We start from the raw sequence: 24,244 nt of genomic DNA, 5'->3' as shown, positions 1-24,244 counted from the left end.
CCTCTAGAGCCGGTTTCCCTTGCTTCCACTGGGGGTGCTAGACCTGGGGCTGCCTTATTCCCCTTCCAAGTTCCATTGACTGGCTTTGCACTGAGCTCAAAGCTTAGTCTCCTGGTTATATTTGCTTACTGCTCACTGCATCTCCTTTTCATATTTCAACAAAGTATTCTTTTCCACCCTTGAACATTTCCCTCATTTCCTACAAACCTACCACTGCATTTGAAATTGCACTGTTATTCGAGCACATACTATAATATAATCAAAATACAACTTTATTTTTGCTGCCTACTGTTCCATTAGGCTTAATTTAATAGGTGTAACGTTTCCCTGAGCCTGGATGAAAAACAGTCTTTATTTAGAAACTAGAATGTCCAATTCTGTATAATAATAATAACTCTGGGCTTGACTTAGCAGTGAATCTTCTCTCCCACCTTGGTTCTCTTCAGGCTGGAAGCCTACAGTGAGAAAGAGAGGTTAGTTGGCTTCTTCCTTGATTTGTTGCCTTGTGCTTCTCTTCTCTCCCTTCTTCTTCCTACTCCCCAGCGGATGTTTTGATGTCCCTATTATCAAAGCAGGAAGATGGCAAAGAGAAAATGATCTTACATGAACTGATATCCTCATGATGTGAGGGTAATGAACTCTTCAAAGGATGTGTGTCTCCTGTGACTTCTAGCCCCACATTGGTGTATTTCTAACCTGAATGGTCATTTATGATTCCTCACTTAGTCTTTGCATACCAGTGGTACTTAACCAGCCCCTATCTTCTAAGATCTTCTCACTCCTTCCAGATGGCAGACCCTAAGAGAAATCATGCTGGTTCTCTCAAGTGCCCACATGTAGTCACTTTGAAACAATGAGACAAGCTTTGCTTAAAAAAAAAAAAATCTAGGCCAATCCCTTCCCATATCTGCCAAGAGAGTGGTTAGTCAGTTCTTCTCTTGCCCTCTAGACTTCCAACATCAGAGAGTCAAACCACAGCCTACACACATCAAAGCTCTCCAGGTGCCGTAGTAATCCTCCTCACTAGACCTTAGACAAAGAAGGAAGTATCTTCCTCTGTGCAGAGTGAAGAAGTGGAAATTATAGCACTGTTTTCTCCAAAGATACCTCTTTACTACACACTTTTCCTCTCTCCATGTACTAACCTCTTTTCATATCATCATCATGGGGCTGGTTCTCAGAATATTCGCGTTGTCTTTGGTACCCATCATGTTGGTGTTTCAGTCAAAACTTAGGAGGAGCCAGGCGCGGTGGCTCACGCCCGTAATCCTAGCACTCTGGGAGGCCGAGGCGGGTGGATCGCTCGAGGTCAGGAGTTCGAGACCAGCCTGAGCAAGAGCGAGACCCTGTCTCTACTAAAAAATAGAAAGAAATTATCTGGCCAACTAAAAATATATATAGAAAAAATTAGCCAGGCACGGTGGCGCATGCCTGTAGTCCTAGCTACTCGGGAGGCTGAGGCAGTAGGATCGCTTAAGCCCAGGAGTTTGAGGTTGCTGTGAGCTAGGCTGACGCCATGGCACTCACTTTAGCCAGGGCAACAAAGAGACACTATGTCTCAAAAAAAAAAAAAACTTAGAAGGAAGAATCTCAACCCAACATCCTGTTGGACTCATCAAAAGAATGTTTTATCCAAGCTCTAGCTGTGTATTTAGTTCAACATACTAGAGGAAGCAGAAGCCTGTTCTAATAAACTTAATGTAAAGTAACTCATTTAAATGTCATAAATATAAGATAAACCGACTTAAAAACAAGGCTGCAATGTTTATTTAGTCATATGCTGAAGTCCCTGAGCTGTGAAGAATAGTGTAGCCATAAATCAAAGTCATTTCTGGGAAACAATTATCAAGAATTATCGATTATTGAAGGGCCTGGCTTCTCCACCACACATTGTGCTTCATGTACCATGTTACGTGAGTATGTCCAAGCCCACTTTTACCTCATTTGGATGCACATGAGGCCATTTATTCCTCTAGATACACATTGTATAATTATTTTCCGCTCTAGTAAGTAAATAGCTTAATTAGCACCTTAATTTGATTTTAAAGGCTGAAAAATGTAAGTAATAATGCATTCCTTTTAGAAAAAAATATTCTAAATAATCACACATTATGTCTAGTTCCTAAATATGAAAACTGTACAATTTTCTTACAAAAATAGAAAAAAAGCAATATATACTAAAAGCTATTTTGGGCAATTAGGAGGAATTCTCTTGTTTACATTAGAGGAGAAATAGTACAAAAGTAACTGAACACTTGCCAGAATAATTAGCAGCTCTTGGCTCATTTAAATTATGTGCACATTGCCATTTTAATGCATTTTTTAAACACCCACTTGCAATCCTATTTTATTCTTGGAAGAAATTAATAGCTTTCTACTAGGTATAACTAGTAAAACCAGATTTGTTTCCTGTTTTCTTAGAAAACATAAATATTCCTGGTTTTATAGACCTACTTTTAATAATAATTAAAAACATGAGACAATAATAATTATACTTTGGATTCATACAACACTTCTGCATGAAGACTAAAGGCATTTTATGTAAGCTAATTCCTCTGTAAGAATATTATGCTATTTCCTCACTATTTAATATGTTGATTCTAAGGATCATCTAATATTAATAATAAGAGGATTAAGAGAGTGATTTTCTTTTTTCAGGAAAACACCAAAGTGAGACCCTCAAAAACAAATTCAGGGCATGAATTTTACACATTTTCTTCTAAATTTAAGGTCTCTGATGATTAGTCACAGAGTAGTGATTAACAAGAAGTGCTTGTATAAGCATGCATTGTATTCTAGGAGATAAAAACAGGGATCAAAGAGAGAAGATAGTCATTTCTCTTTTTGAAGACGTAAGTGCAAAAAATTTGGTCATAAGGACAGCAGATCCACTGATCTGAAAGGTATGATCCAGACCAACAAAAGCTTTATCATTAAAATGTGACAACATACACAGCTCAGCTAAGCATGATATGCCTCACTCAGACTTCAGAATATGTGGAAAACATAAACACAACCTGTCCACAGCTATCCTGTGCCAAATCAGCCCCAGGCCTCAACCAGATGCCATGTGAGAATGCAAAAGTGACTCTGACAAGGCATGAGTCCTCCAGAGGCTTCTAGTCTATCAAGAAGAATGACTGGGGCACAGGTGACTATTATGTCAAAGTAAAGTCAGAAAATCCCTAAGAGAGAATCAACATGCTGAGGAAATTCACAGAAAAGAGCTATTACTTTTGCAAGGAGGGACCAGAGAAGTCAAACATTGCCCTCAAGCAAGTGGCCAAATAATGCAATGGAAGTGAATGGACCTCAGGAAGGGCCCCTCCAGGCTAAAGTGAACTTTGTTATACTCAATCACTGCGCAGGGATGCACTCCCACTTCATTCATGCAACCTCTGTTTGCATACTATACAAAAATAAATATTGGATGTGAGGGCGATCTGGCTGTGACATCTGTCACCCCATTGATCACCTGGGTTGATTTGACTGATCTGGCTGGCTAGGTGGGTGTCCCCTTCCTCCCTCACCACTCCACGTGAGTCCCTCCCGAAGCTGCACGCTCTGTATCGAAGAGGAAGACCTTCCCGGATAGAGGAGGATGGTTCTTCGGTCAAGGGTATAGAGTAGCTGCACTCCCCTGCTAGAACCTCCAAACAAGCTCTCAAAAATAAATATTAATGATAAGGATATCACTATCTTGGAAATGTCTAAAAGCAGAAGCTAGTGAGTCAAGGTCAGAAAATGTGATCAGGTTATTCAAAAAGATAAAAGCAGAGACCCTGATCAAGTAATTAGCCTCATACATAATATTTTACATTGGGCCTCTTTAGCTCTAGATTTAAGTCTTAAATAGGATATTTAGAAAGTGCAATCTGGTCCCACAGGACCTAGACATGTAGTGTTAGGAAGCTGTCATGTAAGGGAGGAGTCTGCATGTCACAGGACATTTCTGTGCTCTCTCTGAGACTGAGAATGAGGAACAACTAGCATATAAATTGAGATGAAGTGAAAGGAAGAAACTGGACTGTTAGCTCAAGAAGCCCAGGGTTTTCTGCTTTCCACTAATATCTCTATTCCCCTCTTTGCTTTGAAAGAAAGAAGACTAATCATAATAGTGTCATCTTTATTTTTGGAGATTTATTCCCTTAAAACAACAATTATGGAGATACATCACCAAGGTCCTTTAAATTATTCATTTATCATTTTCAAGGTTTGTGTGCAGTAATGATATTCATATTATTCTATCACATTTTTGACAACAAAATAACATGTATAAAATATTCTCTTTAAAACTAATAATTTTTGCAAAAGAATAAAGATTTGATCATATACAGTATTTTAAAATAGCTCTTCCAGTACATGTAGCTACTAGTTTGTGAGCTGATTTAATTTGACATGTGAAAATTAATCAACATTCTATCTTTGATCCATGCATGTAATTTCATTGATTTCAGTGGAATCTATCTTCGAGGGCCAAGGGTAGAACCACTCCATAATTATCTTTACCAATCTACTTGCTATATTTATTACAAAAGCCACTGTACTTTCCACACTGACTTTTTGAAACTCAGAGTACATACATTATATTCTATTGGATTTATTCCTTCCATGTGCGGAATATGAAATCCATCATGAAATTTGTAATATAAAATAACCAGAACAAGTATTATTTATCTGAATTGATGACAGTGAAAACTCCCAAATATTTCAGAGTGAGTTTCAAATTTATGTTTACTTCTTCAGTATACAACCTGGGATGCCGTCAAAGACATCTGATTCTCCCCTTCATGGGTCTGTTATTACCATGCAGTATTAATACTAATATACGTTAATATATGTAAACCTTATGTTTTTGTCTCATCCTTCGAGATGATAGTTTTAAGCTTTTATAAGTTTCTCCCTGATCCCTTTTCAAAAGTCACTCTACCACTTACCCTCTAGCCATAGTCCAACAACATAACATGGAACTTAATTAGATGCTTAACCACTGAAAAAGTCACTTCCTACTTCCAAAACCAGAAGAATAGATAATAAAACAACCAGTATCAAGAAAATTAAACCAGTTCACAGAGCTCTTGACTAATAAGGCATCAGTTAAAATTACTCAAATCCACATCAAAACAAATTGAGCAGTATGTCATAGATTCAAAATGTCATAAAATCTTTTTTCATTATTTTTCTTCATGAAAGAACTACAAAGTCTGGCATTCCTTTTATACATACACATGAAAAAGAGCCCAGGGCTATGCCTGGGGGAATCAGAAACATTTTAGATTTCTTTCTGCTACTAAAACCTTTCATCAGGCAGAGTTATCTGCGAAGTAGATGTCTGTTGTAGCACCAACTGACAGTCTTACTAAATAAACTAGGTGACACCAGGAATACCATCTTCAGGAGCCAAAGACACTGAAATCAGCTCATATCACCCAATTTTTTTTCTATCAAAAACATCTATTCCTTCTCCAAAAATTAAGTCAAAATGGATCACAGGAATCATTGTAAACAGAAAACTAAAATTTTTGGAGAAAAACTTCAGGTCTAGGGCTAAGCAAAAAGTGCTCAGATTTGACACAAAAAGCATGATCCATGAAAGGAAAATTGATAAACTGGACTTCATAAAATTAAGAACTTTTACTTTGCAAAAGACCATGTGAAGAGGATGAAAAGTAAGCTACACACTGGGAGAAAATATTTGCAAACCACGTATCTAACAAAACTCTGGTATTAAAAAATATATAAAGAATGCTCCAAATTCAACAGTAAAAAGATAATCCATTAGAAAATGGGCAAAAACCATGAATGGACTTTTCAATGAAAAAGATATGCAGTGCCAAATAAGCACATGAAAAGATGTTCAACATCATTAGCCATCAGGGAAACACAAATGAGAACCAACCACAATGACATATCACTACACACTTAATCAGAAAGACTAAAGTGCAAAATAGTGGCAGCATCAAGAGCTGGTGAGAATGCAGGGAAAAAAAATGAATCACTCTCACATTGCTGGTGACAGCGTAAAATGGTACAGTCACTCTGGAAAACAGTTTGGCAGTGTGGGAGGCTGAATTATGGCCTCCAAAACATGTCTAAGTCCCAATCTCTGGAAGCTTTTAATGTGTTACCTTATATATGGCAAAAGAGACTTAGCAGATGTGATTAAGTTAAAATCTTGAGACGGAACTATTATCTGAGATTATCTAGGTGGGTGCAATATAATCACATGAGTCCTTGTAAGAGGAAGGAAGAAGGTTAGAGAGAAAAGAAGATGCTACGAAGCTGGCTTTAAACAAGCAGCCTCTAGAAGGTAGAGGAGTCAAGGAATAGATTCTCTCCTGGAGCCTCCAGAAGGAATCAGCCCCTGCTGACCCTGTAAGGCTTATTTCAGACTTCTGACCTCTAGAACTATAAGAGAACAAATTTGTGTTGCTTTAAGCTATTAAGTTTGCAGCAGCAACAGGAAAGTAATACAGGCGGTATCTTACAAAACTAAATACACAACTGCCATATGACACAGTAATTGCACTCTTGGGCATTTATCTCAGAGAAATGAAAAACTTTTGTTCACACAAAAACTTGTACACAAGTAGTTACAGCAGCCTCACTTGTATTAAATAATAGTCAAAACTGCAAACAGCCCAGATGTCCTTTAACAGGTGGGTTAAACAAATGGCGGTACATACATACTGCAGAATTATTACTCAGCAATAAAAAGGAATGAACTATTTGTTACTAATAGGATACTAAAATAATCTCTTCCTCCTTAGTAGGCATTTTATGTCCCTCCTACAAGCAAATACCATGAGCATCTTAGTAGAGCTACTTTTTGTATCTATTACAACTATTTATATGCTGATATATATGAAATTTTTAGTAATAGAGGAAAACCACTCTTAAGTCAGATATGATTTCATACTCCAAACATTTGATTTTATTTTTGCCACGTATTCATTTCTAAATGGCCTACTCTACTAAATCCTTCATCTCTAATATCTCCAGTAGAATGGTAGATAAGATTTTTGGTTCTAAAATCAGATTATTTGTGTCATATCCAAGCTTCACTATTTATGATTTATGTGTCCTTAAGTTCTCCATGACTCAGTTTCCTCAACTGAGAAATTGGTTAAAAACTAATACTTATGTGAAAGAGTCATTGTGGTAATTAAATGGTTAATGTGTATATACATATAAAGACACAGAGTATTACACAGATTAAGCACTCAATAAATATTAATTATAATTCTAGTATAGACCACTATTCACGCAATTTTATCACCACCAAAGTGCATACTATTATTGCACACAGACAGGGTCCATAGTTTCTATGAGAAGAAACTATAGGGTGCAGCCCATTCCATGAGGGAGCGTTCATCTTTGTGATGGCATGAATGCAACCCCTCGAGGCCAGTCAAATGACTAATTTCTGGAAATCTCCTTTGTATTTTCCACTAAGAAGTCAACTTGCTATCTTCCTTCCTGTCTGGATGTCCATTGCCCACATTCTGATAATACAAACTGATCTCTTTGATTAAATTGAGTTGAGGGTACCTCCAACTAAGTACCTTGCCCCTTGCCAGGCTAGACAACCTTTTTTCTCCCACACAGCTCATGCACCCCAAAAGTCCACATTTACTAATACTGTTTCCTCGGGCTGGAATTCCTGATATCCCCCAACATTTTCAAACTTCTCCTACATAGCTCATGCACCCTAAAATTCCACATTTACTAATACTATTGCCTTGAGCTGGAATTCCTGACATCACCCCCCCAATATTTTCCACATTAACAATGATACTGATCTTAGATCAACAGAAAGTTTGTGAGTTGAATTCAGTGACTATGATGCTTAGGCAGCCATGACAGCCATCAACTGTGACCCTGAACCTGACCATAACACTGGCAAGCACAAGAGCAAATGGTCGTCAGTTCTCCCAAATCTACTCCTGGAACCATCATATATAAACCTTGACTACCCCACTCCCACTTCCCAGAACACCACCACCCCAGTTCCTGACTGGTGCTCAAAAGGGAACAGGGCAATATTGACTACTTTGCCCCTCACAACTGGCCTTCAACTACTGGAATCCAACCTGAGCTCTCTTTACTTTGTGTCTCCTGGTTTGGGCTTTCTGAGTCATAATCAGATCTGGGCACATCTTCTACAACTTCTGGTGAGCCACTGGCCTTTCTTAGCACTATCCTAGCAAAATTATTGGTGCCAAATATGTGCTATTATAGTGTTAAGATCTATCTTGAATATCCACCTGTCAGACTTCTGGTTTCTATCTTAGGCTCAGCCATTGACAGTGAGACTGACACAGTGTGGCTCAATGTCACAGGCAGTAAAATATCTCCGAAGGCACCGTGGTCATTAGCATCCACCTTGTGTGCTGATAGAATCAGCTTCCTACACTCTAAGGTTGAATCCTACTACCACACAAAGTAGTTTAATAGTCATGAGGGCTAAGTTGTAACTATGTGCAAATTCTTGCAACTGCTAAGAAAGTCAGTATTATTTCTATATTATAACTAGGTAAATGGAATTACGGAAATCAGGATTATTTTCTCCAGTACCAACCATCAGAGTCCAAGTTCCCTTCCTTTCAGAAAGAATTTTACTCAAAAGAACAGTTGGCCATATCTAGGAAGCCAGACAACCAGGAAGATCAAATCCCCATGTAGACTTGAGAATACGGGGTGGCTGGGGTGCTGCTGGTTCTCAGAGGTGGGGCTTGTCTTCCTGTGACCTTGGCCCCATGCCATCCCCTCTCCTCACTTGTGCTTTCACCAGACACTTGCTTATACTGTCAGCAACTCTGTCAGGGCCACAGGAATAAGACCTAAAAGAGACTGGACTGGGCCAAAAAGAATTAAGTCTGCAAGCTTATCCTCATTCGATTCAAAGTTTAATATCCAAGCCACCACTTTGGGTAATGGTCTAAAACAGCAGTCCCCAACCTTTTTGGCACCAGGGACCAATTTTAAGCAAGACAATTTTTCTACAGACCAGGGTAAGGGATGGTTTCAGGATGATTCAAGCACATTACATTTACTGTGCAGTCAAACCTCTCTGCTAATGATAATCTGTATTTGCAGCCGCTCCCCAGCGTTAGCATCACTGCCTCAGATCCATCTCAGATCATCAGGTGTTAGATTCTCATAAGGAGCACCAACCTAGATCCTTCACATGCGCAGTTTACAGTAGGGTTCTTGCTCCTGTGAGAATATAATGCCTCCACTGATCTGACAGGAGGTGGAGCTTATGTGGTGATGTGAGTGATGGGGAGAGGCCATAAATACAGATGAAGCTTCGCTGGCTCGCCCGCCGCTCACCTTCTGCTGCTTGGTTCCTAACAGGCCACGGACTGGAACCCGGGGTTTGGGGACCACAGCAGCCTGGTGAGATGTGTATTTCAGCCTCTAACAATAATACGTGCTTTTGGTCACAGAATCAGGCTGTCTGAAGAACAAAAAGAAATCAACTGCTTACCTCATTCTTAGTCCTCTCAGGTTGTTCAAACCCCACAAAACAACTGGGCCCAAGCCTCTGTAACACCTAGGCGTGAGGCAAGAAGGACACAGCAACTACAGAGCCATTGAATATTTTAAATCAGCATAAATTTTCAAAGGATATGATGAAGCCTAATAAAAGAGTAAATATGGCCCTCTTAAGAGCCAGTGGCTCTTAGCAAAAAGATCTGTGCTAACATTTAGCCAACTTAGCCCTTACCATTAACTATTCATTCCTCCCCACCCTGGTCCCTTTTAAGACATTCTTTGGCAAATACAGTTTAGCCTAGGTGCTATCATTTTGCAGTTTGTTGCAAAAAGATGCATTGAAATGGCATCAACTCTCCTTCATTCTCACAATCAGATGGAATTTCCAGGGTGTAAGAAGCTATTCTCTGTATATAGAAGAGCTTTCATTATAATGTACTTGTGTTGACATTTTTTAAGGGGGAGAGGTAGCTGACAAAATTGATGCATTAAATCAGAGCCTGAAGTATGGCATGAGAGGAGACTCCCAAAGCCTGCTGTGTATTGTATCACAACACTGACATCTGTTGGCTACAAGTGTACTGAATTCTCCTTGTCTGGTCCTGTGCCTCCTTTCTCTGTGGCTTTCACAGCTCCTAAATCACTAAATCTCTTACCCTAAACCATTTAAGGTATGTTATATCCTTCATCCCTAATAGATTGCAAACTCAGTGTTCATGGTTTCTTGTGTTAGCCTTTAATTCTCTTAGGAAACAAGATTTTATGCCATTTTAATTCTTTTCTAAACCAAAATCAAACACCTGTTCATGCAATAGCTCCGTTAATCCGAGCACAAGCTACACAAATAAGAACTGTCATTTTCCTGATAAAATTGTGAAATGTAAATTTTGAGGAAGATTACACAAACATATTTATTGACATATCATGTGTCCCCATACAATGCTTTCTGCCATTCACACTGGTAACTACTCTCTCCTCCTCAGCCCTCCTTTAATCCCCCTTTCCTGGCCCCATCCTCCACTGAGTGTTCTCTTCTCTGTGACTGACACTCCCCTTTTCCCTCTGCCCACTATCTGGGGGCATCCACAAAGACTGCTTGTCTAGCCCTCCAGAGTTTTCCTTCCAACACTCAGTACCTAGGGGACTGCATCTAGGCATATGGTTTAATCTCTAACAATAAGAATGCACAAATCAAAACCTTCAGCCCTGACCTTCCCTCCTCTTTCCTAGTCTGTATCTCCTGATGTCTCAAAGACTTAGAATAAGAGGGATTACCTTCAAAGGCTCTTCTTTGATGCTATGATTTTATACCCTATCGATATCTATAGCTCTAGCATTCTAAAAACTAAGAATTATCTCCCTGCTGAATCATCTTTTTCCAATTCCCCTATCTCTATCAAATCCTCCTAGCCCCATCACTGATGTTGTGGCTGGCTCCTCTCTCTTCTCCCATAGAACATTCCGTATCTATTCCTGCAGCAAGAGTTCTGATCTCCAATCCCACTGCCTCTCACCTGGGCAAAAACAACAGAGCTTCATCTTCCTCCATGACACCCATCACTCTCTGTGCCTGATGACTCCCAAATCCCTGTCTCCAGCTCAGACCTCTCAGCTAACCTCCAAATCCACATAATCCAAATGGCTATTGGTCACCCTCTCTTGAGTATCTTGAGGTATATGACACACCACACATCCAAAATCACATTTCTCTTTCTCCCCGACACCTGCCTCCATCCCTTCTGTTCCTTATCTCTGTAAATAGAAAGACTAGTGACTTTACTGTCCAAGCTAGAAACCTGGGTGTCATCTACAACTCCTTCAGATATCATACCCAATCAATCACAGAAGCTTAATTAATTTGTCTGTTGATTCTGGCTCCTGTGTTACTCTTTATTTCATTGATGTCTCACCAACCAGACCATAGCAGAGACTGCTATTCAATCACCCAAGATTTATGTTCCTCTACAGTGGTGTGGAATTGTTATGTGGAAACAGCTGTCAAGCCAGGAACTGTATCTTCCAAGTCCCTAGTGTCTGGAGAGGAGAAGAGGGCATATGAGTAGTTCCTGCTCGTGGAATTTAAGCTGATGTTACTTGTACTGCTTAGTACTAACAAAGCAGGTGGGCCTTTCTCAGTCTCATTCCTCATCCCCAGCTGAGTGGAGTGGACTCTTGGGTCTTAGAGGACCACGAGGCCACAAGATAGAAGGAGCCTGGGTCTGCGAAGGAGCCCTTGGAAGGCCATCTACAAGGAATATCTGTATTGGGCTGTGACACAGCATGAAACAAATATGTATTGTGTCAAGCCACAGGGAATTCTGGGCTTATCTGTTACAGCACCTATTGCACTCTCTGACACTACCTAGTTCAGGCCACCATCGTTCTTCCCCAGATTATTATGGGTGGCTCCCAGCTGATCTCTGTGCTTTGGTCTTATCTATATCTGTGAAGGCAGAGGCTGGTTCTACCTGGTTTGTGGGGCACCCCATCACATGGCACAGTGACTAGTATCCAATAAAAATAACTAGGGTCTTTTCTTCTCAATTACTCCCTAGCTCATACCTTCCATTCCTGGTTTTTATTACCTAACACTCCTCTTCCAGTCTCTTATCCCAACATACATATGTGCATGTGCATGTGTGCGCACACGTGCATACACACACACTCTCTCATGGAAGGTTGATGTGAGACCTCCATCTAGTCCCCGTTGCTGACAACTCCCCCAAACCTCCCCCCATCCTTCCTACTAAGGTCCTCCCTCTTTCAAGCTGCTCATAGCTGAACTTCCATGAACTTTTCCCTGACTTCATCTAGGACTGATTATTCTAACAGTTATCCTGTTGCCTATGTACCTTGTCCTAGACTTCCGCGTGCATTTGCTATAACCCCTTTGTGTCTGGTGTGTATTCCTTCCCATCTCCCTCGCTACATCACACACTCACTGAGGGAAGAATCGAGGTTCACTCTTTATAGAGTTCTTCCGTGAATCCTCAACAAATGTCACCCACTGAATCCAATAATTCGCTTTGTATAATACTCTGCCTTGCATCTTCTGAGGTGTTTCTGGGTCCAGCTTTTTTTTTTCTTTTTAGTATACATCAGTATGAGGAATTTTAGTGGAAAAGTATACATAAATCTAAAATGAAACACCATATTTACAAAGCAAAGTACCTTTCTATTACCCCCTTTGTGCCTCTGTAGTTTTTCCATAAAGGGGAAATGGATTGTTAGAGTATGAAATAAGCAACTAGGCCTAAAGTACAATTATTAACAATAATAACAATTAATAATAATTTAATGTCTATTAAATCAGTGCCTAGCACACAGTAAGTGCTCTGTAAACATCTCATTTAATTCCAACAGCAACCCTATAAAGTCATCTTCTTGCTGTTTTTATTTTTATCAGCTTTTTCCTGCACTTCCTTTCTTGAAAGCCCATAACTGGGGAAGGGGCTGCGCTTGAGACATCTGAAAGGCTCTCTGCCAAGGGCTTCCAAAGACAAGGGGTTTGGTGAATGTGTCAGAACACAGCTGAAGAAGAGGCACCAGAGGGATTAGCTGTGGAGAAGACTCTCCTGTCTTACCAGGGTGGCTGCTGGGAAGCAGCAGGGGAATACTAGAGGTTAGAGGCCTATTCCTAATACCGTAAGCCACCATTATCACCACCATGAGCCACTGTTATCACGACCGTAAGCCACCTGCCCCTGTGTTCCACTCAGCACACGACTCTATACACCAACGTCCAACAGTTGTTCTGCCCAGTTGTCGTGAGTCATCCTACTACACAGAAGCTGCGCATCCCACATTCCTGGGATACTGACACACAGGCCAGCCCAGGACGCAAATCTCTTCAAGCCATTCAACTTAGCCTTCCTCAAAGAGACGTAACCTAGCTCGCCAGTAAATTTGTTAAAGCTTTCAGGCATGCTTCACCCTGCCTTTGAAAAATTATTTTTCATTTATGTGCTGTACATTATTACTTTGCGTGCAGGCATCATCTATATTGTACTGCACAAAAATAATTGATTACTCATGAGTGACAGAGTAATTGGCACTACCCTGGTTATTCAGCTATTTTTATGCATTATAATTACCAGCTTCAGTACACTAGACAGAATTTAATGTTCTTGAAAATTAATATTATCGAAGGACTTGATACAAAAGAATGTAATGTTCTTAAATTAAAAACTTGTCACATACTGATAGAGTCTCACATTGTTGGGTATTTATCAACATTTTATTTTAATCATTTCAGACCCTTTTATCAAATTGCAGAGCCTGTAGCCCATGCCAATTCAGTACAACTGAATTCTTGTATATTTACAATCTGGATTAGTGTTTTCCATAGTAATATTACATGTTTAATGCTGTACATGTATTGAAGATCTAGAATCTTTTGCCTACTGACCTGAATTATAACTGTGAGTTTCTTGAAAGCAAAAAAATAAAATAAAAGGGAGTTATTTATATATGATCCTAAGTGCCTGATGTGCTAAAGTTACATGAAATATATTAAATAAGCAAAATAATATACAACAATGATGCTTAAAATCTAGAAGAAATTCCATCCTCTCTGCACTGTGGTCTAGCTGTGATGGAAGAGAAAGACCCTTCCAGGATAAAGACAGACATGGTGTGGCGTGGCTGTTAATATCATCCTACTCACAGTGACAGGACCAAGACAGGACATATTTACGCTTTTGATCATATAAAGAGAACCCTCTTTTAAATGACTTAATCACAGTATCTCAAAATATGTATCACTTCATGAAACTTGGTTTCTCTTCATCACTATGTATAATGCCTATGTTTACTCCAGTCTCTTTCTTTCCTCCTCTATTCTGTCTACCTTTGCACTTTTAACAGCCCAGGTGTCTCAGTGTTTGTAACTGAGTGCCACTCACAGGAACTCTCCACTCTGCCGCAGTCCTCACTCCCTCTTGCTCACCCCCCCCCGCCCCCCCCCAACCCCCATTACCTCCCAAACCATGTGAACTGCCATCTGGGTGGCTTCCTGAATATCCATCTCTCTCCTGTCTTCATTTTATCTCATCCTCCCTTCCAATCCTTTCTATCTTTTTCTTTTGCTCAGTAGTTGGTCAATGTACAGAACTACGGCACACTTAAACACTTAAGTACTTAAATAATGATGTCAGTTGCCTGTTCCTAATGCAAAAACTAGATTAGTGGACTCTTTTTCTTTAATCTTGTTATTTTCTTTAAAATGATAAAGTTACATTGTACTCTTGAATTGCTTTTTTTTTTTTACTGGGAGTTAGCAAAAGATCCTTAATAGAAAATTCTTTCCCATCCCCATTATAATTAATGGCTTAATAAATGTGAATTGAAGAATCATAGAATATTTACTATTATTACCTTTAGGAAAATTAAAGTGAGAAAATACAAAATCTATCTTAACTTTGGAGCCAAAATTCTATTTTTTCACAATCAGATTAATAGATTAACATAATTGCAAGTAATTTACTATATTAATATACTTAGTAATCAAAGTGATATCTGCCAACTTGATTAACTCCCATAAATTTTGTTTTTATTTCAAAGTATTGTGGGGGTGCAAATGTTTCTGGTTACATGGATCACTTTTGTAATGCTTGAGTCAGTCAAGTATGCCCATCACCCAGACATAAATTTACATAGAAAAAAATGCTCAGAGTGGAGGCAAGATGGCTGACCAGAGACATCAGCTGCCAGATTGTCTCAGAAAGAAGCAAAAATTTTAGGTGAAAAAGAGAAAACAAATAAACAAACATAATTGGGTGTAATTCTGAGGGGAAAGTGCCAGAACCTACAAGAGATTTCACAGGAAGAAGTTGCGGAGCAGAACAAAAAGGAGCAAGATATCGGCAGAGATCAACCCCTGAGAGGCTTGGAGTCCAGTGAGACTAGAAAAGCTAAACATAGAGTTATCATATGATCCAGCCATTCCAATCCTAGGTATATACAAAAAATGTGAAAAATATACATCCATACAAAAAGTTGTACATGAATGTGCATAGCACATTATTCACAATATCCAATTGTGTAATTTGGAATAACTCAAATGTCCATTGACTGATGAACAGATAAACAAAATGTTCACGGAAAAAACAATGGAATCCATACAATAGAATATTATTCAGCCTTAAAAAGCAACTGATTTATGCTGCAACATAGATGAACCTTGAAAATATTATGCTAAATGAAAGAAGCCAGACACAGAAAGCCACACATTGTGTGCTTCCATTTATATGAAATGTCCAGGATAGGCAAACCCATACAGACAGAAAACAGGTAAGTGGTTGCCAGGGGATACAGAAGCAGGGTGATGAGAATTGACTGCTAATGGGTGTGGGGTTCTTTCTGGAGTGATTAAAATATTCTGGAATTAGCAAGTAGTGATGGTTATACAACTCTGTGAATACACTAAAAACCACTGAATTGTATACTTTAAAAGGGTGAACATTATGGTATGTAAATTATCTGTTAATAGAGCTGTTATTGCTCTGTAAATGTTTGCTGATAGGAAGAAGTTTACATTCTGATTGGTGAAGGAGTTCCCAGAGATAGAGACTGAGGTATGGGGTCCTAAACCCTGGCAAGGGTAGAGCTCCATTCCAGAGCACCAGGTTCTTCAACCTGGCCTTCACCTCTTTCCCCCTTTTTAATTCAGAAAATCAGCAGTGTATTGATGTTACTTTAGGTAAATTAACGTCTCCTGACTTTAGTTTTTTTTTCTAAAATATTCACCCAAGGGAGTGTTATTCTAGACATTAAGCTCACACATTGGAGTCAGAAGGGCTACTATTTTAATCCCAGCTCTTCCAGCTGGGAGACTTCGGTCATGTTAATTAACCTTGTTGGCCTCATTTATCCTCACTGTAAAGTGAGGGATGATTATACCCACCTTACAGATTGTAGAGATGAAACAATGTACATTGCACCAGCTCGGGTCCCTGACTGGGAGTGAACACTCTGTAATCGCAACCGTTCTCTCCAAGCCTCTGTCCAGTTCTAAAATTCTCTCAGATGTCTAACAGCATTACATTTTAAGTCATATAAATTACAAAAATAGTAATGAACATAGGATAATAGCTTAAGTTGACATGACACAGAGCTTGAAATAGTAAGAAAACGTAGACGTCCTCTGGTCATTCTGCACAAACACTCCTGTTACAACAGCGTGTACTTAAATACTTTTTCCCATCTTCTGTCAGTTTCCTGATTTCTCAGATAAAATAGAGTGTCCCATAAGGTTTGATATGGCAGTTCAGTTGTTCCTGAATATGCAAGCATTTTCTTTCCATAATGCAGCTAAATTCTGGGCCATGACTTTCTGATCATAGTTAAGACTGATTGCTCTGGTGGGTCACAAAATCGGCAGATGTGCACGTGTAAGTCTATGGCAAGTCACCTGGACAGATACTGTTCTCTGCCCTTTATGTTCTGAGTCAGAGAGAAGATACTTTGATGATGGCTTGGGGTTTTTTTCCTTGCTAATGTTAATGGCTATGTGCTTGAGATGCTATTTCTTAGATCACCAAGCAAACATTACTGGAATCATTTGCAAAATAACAAAATTACAGGGACATCTCCACTGACTGTTTTGACAGACTGACTTCCAGCTCTCAAGGTGTCTTCCCTTTTCTTCAGGCAGTAACTTATCTAAAAGCTAGTTACCAACCATTAGTTCCCCCACAGAGCTAGGCTAGCAGTCTAAAAAGTTGAGAGTGAAGAAAAAGTGAAAATCATATAACTTACCCCCAGAGCAGCCACTGATTTTTCTCAGATAACAGAGAAACAGAAGTAAGATTAGAGGAGAATCTCATTAATAATAATAATGCGGCCGGGTGAGGAAGCTCATGCCTGGAATCTCAGTACTTTGGGAGGCCAGGAATTCGAGACCAAACTGGACAACACAGAGAGAGACCCCATCTCTACAAAAAATAAAAAAAATTAGCTGGGCATAGTGGTACCTGCCTATAGTCCCAGCTACTCAGGAGGCTGAGGCAGGAGAATTGCTTGAGCCCAGGAGTTCGACGTTACAGTGAGCTATGATTGTACTGCACTCTAGCCTGCATGACCAGAGTGAGACCCTGTCTCTAAATAATAATAATAATAATAATGCCAGTAACAATTAATTCCTGCAAAAAAGACTCCCTTAGACCTGGTTTTGAGATAATAAGGCCATATTTTAATTTTAAATGTATATACGCCACACCAAGAAACAGCAGCCAGTGATTAAATGTAGAGCCATTCAAATCCCTCCAAGCCTACGAACATCCCATAAAATTTTAAATGTTCTGGTGTTCATAGATCAGCCCATCTGTAGTGCATTTGTTAACCTGGGAAAGGGGGAAGAGCAGATATATGCTGCAGATAATTCCTCTAAAACTCATTAGGGTTTCTATAGCAAGCTTGTCCTTCATCTTCAAAGGTCTCTTGGGAAAATAACAACCAGTGAATATAAACAAATGACACATTATGTTGGATGATAATCTCAAATAAATGAAAATGATACAGTTCAACAAATTATTCCCTAGTACCAGTAAATTATGCAGGCCTCATCAAAACAGATAACGTGCACAATGAAATTTAGAATAACATTACTCCATCTTGATCTTGTTTTGCCATCTGAAAGACCCTACAGTTAATGCATCCTACTGTGACTTTACTGTCTTGTTAAACCAGAATATTGCATGTAGGTCCACAGGCTTTGTGATATAGACATTTAATGGATAAATTGATTCAGTAAAAAGAACCAAAACAAATTCCAGAAAATTTGAGCATATTAAAAAAAAATATTTGGCATTCAAATAGATGATCTATTAAAAAGCCTATACATTTACATAGTTTTTTGAAAGGAACTGGCCTACACAGCCATAGAGTGAACTGAGTTCTGCTCTGCTAAGCTTTCTGACACTGGTTCTTATGTCTATGGGACTAAAGGTGGGAGGTCCGGTGCGGTGCCACTTTAGCATGACCAACACAAACGAGCCCTTTAGCTTGATACTTCAGGATGCCTAGACCCAAAAATCTAGTCTTTTTATGAATCATAGTTTTGGTGTCAATTTGAGAACCCCATAGCAATTAATGCAATTACCGAGAAAAAAAAAAAGAAAGAGAACCCCATAGTAATTAATGCAATTACTGAGAAAAGAAAACAGAAAAAAAAGGAAAGAGAACCTCATAGTAAGAGTCATTGCACTAGAACTAGGGTGACCAACTCATCAAGTTTCCCTGGGACTTTTCTGGTTTTAGCACTGTAAGTCTCACATCCTGGGAAATCCCTCAGTTCCAGAGAAACCGGGACAGTTAATCAACCTGCATAGAACCTGCCCTTCTTTTGTACCAAAGAAACCTCAGCTGAACAAATGGGGCTACTGCCAGGGAGACACCATATCCTGTGATTTAGAATCAGCACGTGACGTAACCACACATGAGCCTGTCGTGACGCTACCGACTTATGACATGCACACATAATAACTTTGCCGTTCCCTCCCTCACTGTGTGGGCCTCATGCTCTGGAAAGCTGGGCAGGCAGGGAAAGAGGGTGTCCCTTGTTTGGTCCTCCCACTGTTGCCCCAGCTCTGGAGTCTGGGCCTGAGGCAGCTTTTCTCACAATTCCCACCCACATCCACCCACATCTAGTTCAATCCTCTGGGCCAGGGGTCCTCAGTCCTGGCTCCACTGAGGAGCTCTTCAAAAATGCTGGTGATTAGGCCCCTCCCAAAATAATTAAATTTGATTCCCTGGGAGTGGGAATGAGGCCCAGGCATTTCTCAGTTATAAAAACTCCCCAGGTGATTCCAGTGTGTGGCCAGGGCTAAGCCCCACTGCACTGGGCTCTAGGAGTGCAAACCGCTGAAGGGCAGGGACGAGATCTGTCTGCCACCACCGTACCTGCAGCACCTGGCACAGTGCCTGCATACAGTAGGCCTCCAACGTTTATCTGGTAATTTTTAAAATCAGAGAATAATACAGAAATGATCAAAGACTGGGACCAAATATTGTTTACTTTCTTCCCTCTGCTTGAAAATGAAGAATCAAATCAGGTGCAAGATAAACCATAAGATAAGCCTTCCTAAAACTAGACTGTCCCCAAACCCCTAGTCATCTCCCAAAAAGCTATTGGAGTGGAAAACTCAAGAAATCTCTCATCACATCAATAGGCATTTTTATCCCCATCATTGACTAGATATTAATACTCTGGCTCTGGGATACTGCGAGCTGTACCTCATCCCCAGGCAAGCTAGAACCCAGAGCCCCAGGCATCACTGGCCTCACCAGGGAGCGTGTTAGAAATGCAGATTGTCAGGCCCCATTCCGAACCAACTAAATTAGAATCTGCACAGTAACTAGACCCCCAGGTCAGCCACATGCTCACTGAAGCCTGGGGAGCACTGAGGGACAGAATCCGGTAGCTCCGCTGGGGCAGGGTCCTCCGCACCTGAGACAGCTATGACCCCCCTCCCCCACGCAGCCCAGGTGTGCAGGAAGAGACCGCAGATGAGGATGGGGAAGGGGTGGAGCCACACACAGAGGTCAAATCACAGAGGTTTCAGCCTTCACAAAACCTTTAAGTTATCTTACGACTTGAATCCTTAACCTTTCAAGTCTAAGCCTTGAACTTGGGAGATTAATGAGCAAGCCACCCAACACAGCAGAGGAGAATAACCTACAAATACCAGGTAGTATGTTTGTTTTCACTTCCTGAAGGATTTGGGTGAAAACAGAGCCAGGAACAGGTACTAAGTGTCACCCTGAGATGGATCAGAGAATGTGGCCGTGTCCCTGAATTACGTGGCAGCTAAGGCAAGCCCTTGGGGGTTGTTCCTGGGAGGCAGGGTGGGTGGGCCTCCTCACTCCCTCCCCCACGTGGCCAGAGTTTGGTAATTCCCACATGACGTCCACCGTGCCGGGCAATCCCCTCACAGCACCAAGGAACTGCACCAGGTTCCCTTAGAAACCTTTGCTTGTTTCTGTCCCCTTTCGTTTTTAGTTAGCTCATCAGCATCCTCACGAGCATTTACGATTAGTAGCTTTTAATCATTTACTTCATTCTAAAAGCAGCCTTCTCTGGGATTTGAAGACGAAAAGGGATGGCTGAGGTCGTCTTTTCTTTTGTATTACAGGGGAACGTACACCTGCGAGGAAATTATTTATTTTCTGAGAATTCTAGATACCTCATTGTACCCCTTTATGCAATTTTCTCTAGATTCTGGTATCACCGGTGCATCCTTTCCTGCAGAGACAATAGTTGACGCCCATGAGAAGTTTATGGAGAACAGCTCCCAAACCATCAGGGAGACAGCTAAAAACTGCAACAACTCCATTCAAAACCCCTCTCTGCCCCCAACCCTAACCTGAGTAGGGCAGCACAGACACAGAAGCACCAGAACGGGTGAGCTCGGCTAGAGATTGTGCTGAAACAATTGCGCTTTTGCCCTTGATGAAATTGCTTAAACTATTTACTGCTTTGCGACATCATATACAGAAAACATTTTTCATGCTTCAGCCATGGCTTGAGGCAGTTTTTGCATTCTGCATCAGGAGGAAATTGATTAATGTGAATGTTTTAGCTGTGGTTGTTGTTTGTGTATAAACTTTTGTTAAAACAAGTACGGCAGAATAAATGACCTTTATGTAGACACCTATTAAGGCCCTAAAAGGCTTGGCTACATTCATCTGAGACGCGTACACATAACGAGTGGAACAATGAGGGGATCAGCAGCTGCAAGGGGTTGAATTGAATTCTTCAACAATAGAAAAGTTTTTCAGACCCAAATACCAGCAATCAAAGAGAATTTTTGCAGATAATCCGAGAGAAAGAAAATAAAAAAAAAAAATGCTAGCCAACTTTGCACCAGTTAGCATAAGGTTGCCATCTGAAACATGTCAGCTTAAGAGCAGACCGTCTCTCCATTCTTTTGCCCAACTGCAGTATTCAGAACTGTTTCCCCAAATAATCCCAGATGGCATGCCACAAAATTTCAATTCATTTTAAAAGCTTTCTTTGCTGTTATTATGTGATTGAAAGTGCAAAAGCAAGTTGCCATTCTCATGGCACTATTTGCATTGGCTATTATCCCCTAAAATCCCCTTTAAACAGCTACATTGTCAGCCCATAGGCCTCATTTAGAACTACAAAAAAGCCCAGATTAATTCGATCAAAGAAAGAACCAAGTACAAAATGCACTTTTCAAACTGTATCAGAGTGGGTTCGCCTTACAGATCGCTTCGGGGCAAGAACCACAGGGGAAAGAAAGCCCTGAAATAAAGCTTGGTTGCGAAGCGAAATAACTAGGTTTGGCTCCCTATCTGATTTACTTGAGCATCTCAAGGTGAAATCCCCAATTAAAAATTCTTCGAGGGAAATGTATTTAAATATAAATGCTGAAACAGACCCCTACAAATTGCAGCATCCCATTTGCAACCATGGGCTTTTAGCCACCCTTCTCAGGAGGCAGTTCGAAGCCTTGCATGGGTAACCTGGTTAGTAGGAGGCATTTCTGAAATCTGTACACTGAATCAAGCCAAAGTATTTTGCACTTGTAAAAATTTATAGCTGACTTTTTTCACCCCATCCCAGAGGAAATGTTTTACATTACCACAAGAAAATAAATTGCTGGAAAACAAAAGAAAACGATGATGACAGCATTTCTTTTCACAAAACCAAACATGCTAGGATTCAGGTCGAATTCCAGGATTAGAAGCATGCTGCCAGCCTACATTCTTAGAGGAATGCTGACTGAGCCGTCTGCTGGTCGCGTGCTTTGTTGGTTTGTTTTAGTCTCACCTGGGGGTCTGGAGGTGGGGGAGAATGCTGGGTGAGCCAAGCTGGAGTTTGGGTTTCTTAGGGACGCTCCATTAGTTTCCTAGGCAGGGCTGGCAGCGTCACCGCTGGAGATGGTGCAGCGGTGTACCGCAGCCGGCAAGCTCCCCTTACTCTCTGCCGGAAGCTCTTCCCGTCAGCCACTGCTTTTGTATGCTGAGAACATTTTACTGAGGAGGGAACAGCTGCACAAAGGTAGAGCTACAGGACGTGTGCAGCAAGATGTGCAATTGCCTCTTCAGGCACAGAGCAGAGCAGGGCCGGGAGAGCTCTGGAAACAGGCAACAGCGGTAAATATGAAAGTCATCTACAGGAGGAAGCAACCAGGAGTGATTTTAGCCAGTTGTTTGGGCTCAATATTTTGCTCCAGGAGAGGTGAACTCAAAGTTCTGAGCTGTCTGCTGTTCCCCAAACCCATCCTGGAAACAAAAGACCATCATGCTGCTCTAAGCATCAAAAACAATGTCTAGAAAGGGCACGTTTACCAAGGGGTTCCACCCACAATACACTGGTCCCAAACTTCTTGGTCACATGTTTAGCTAGAAATTTACAGAGCTAATAAGTTGTTCAAATTGCATATAGGTGTCCACAACCTCCATCCACCAAATCCACCTAACCATCCTGAGAACTACATAGAGAAAACAAATATGGATAGCAAAACTCTGCAAATTGGAAAAATACTACCCACCTCCCACCCCTAAAATCAGAAAGAGGGAAAGAAGTAAATGGCAAACACATACACAGGAAAGGGAAAATAGAATTGAATTGTTTTCAGTGAAGGAAAACATTCAGTTTTCCTGCAAATCTTCCAAATTATTTGGAGTCCTGATGGTCCTAACTATTAATTACAGCAATACCGTATCCAAAAAATGCTTTTGATATTTTTTTGAGAGCTGTATAAACCTTCTGAAATTTTGCAAACCTAAACTTGTCAAGGATAGGGGGAAAGACAACCACATTTGTTGATTCATTATGAGACAAACTATGTCACTGTGAGAAAACACAACCGATGTAATTTCTTTCTAGTAAATTTCAGTAGACTAATAACTAGTTGTAATGAGAATGTTTACTGTGACTTTTTAGGTCTCACTGGAGTCCTACATGAAAATATAGCGACTTCCCTTTGATAATAAATATGTGCCTGATGATGACTCAAGAATAGTCTACGCAAAACTGGAAAGGAAGATCAGCACCTTCCTCATTCCCACCACTGCAGGATTCAGAGACCCCTGGTGATTCTGCCAGGACGTTGTTTAAGGGAAATCCTATTGGGTTTGTTGTTTTGTTTTTCAGTGTTTTTTTAGGGGGATAGAAGGATAAAGGAATGGGTACCATAGTATATTGTAAAAGTTTGTACTCTTTTTTAGGAGCTCCGAATTCTGGTCTTGGCTCTGCCTCTAGGTAACAGAATGACCTTAGACTAGTCACTTGCTCTCTCTAGACTACTTCCCTCATCTATAAAGTGGGAATACTAAACTAGATGATTTCTAAGGGCCATCCCAAAAGTAACACCAAAGAGCAATGAGAGCGTCCCTCTGGAGAATTTGTACAATAGTAACGTGAGGGTTCTAAAATGCATGCCTTTACATTGTGTGCTTTCCACAAAAGAACCTCACCGGTACAGGCTGTGGTTTCCAAGATTTTCTCTTAGCCTCCTAGAGGCTCTAGTCATCTCTGTTCTACACAGATGAACTAACTTCAACATGCTCAATTTAAAATTTTCAGCCATATTAGTCAGAACTAGCTAAACCAACTGATCCAAAATCCAAATTCTCCTTAAAAAAGCATAAATTTCATATCTAGGCCATGGACTCAAACTGTTAGTCCTCTGGAAATAGACTCTACATTTTCTTTAGTCAAATGGGAAAACTACATGCTATTTTTAAAAATTATTCTAAAGATATATTTATT

The 24,244-nt window shown here is 40.4% G+C and overlaps 1 long non-coding RNA gene across 1 annotated transcript; it reads right to left on the bottom strand.

Moving 5' to 3' along the window:
• Positions 1 to 334: 334 nt before the first annotated feature.
• Positions 335 to 17,425, bottom strand: LOC123647411. The gene is made up of 2 exons (XR_006738227.1): positions 17,260 to 17,425; positions 335 to 560 (listed from the first exon to the last, which is right to left on the bottom strand). It is a non-coding gene; the product is annotated as an uncharacterized LOC123647411 (long non-coding RNA).
• Between the last annotated feature and the right edge of the window lie 6,819 nt (positions 17,426 to 24,244).

Source organism: Lemur catta, chromosome 11, assembly GCF_020740605.2.
Source record: "Lemur catta isolate mLemCat1 chromosome 11, mLemCat1.pri, whole genome shotgun sequence".
In the NCBI taxonomy this organism is placed as follows: domain Eukaryota; kingdom Metazoa; phylum Chordata; class Mammalia; order Primates; family Lemuridae; genus Lemur; species Lemur catta.
Note: the sequence above shows the minus strand (reverse complement) of the source record. Positions and strands in the feature narration are given on the sequence as shown.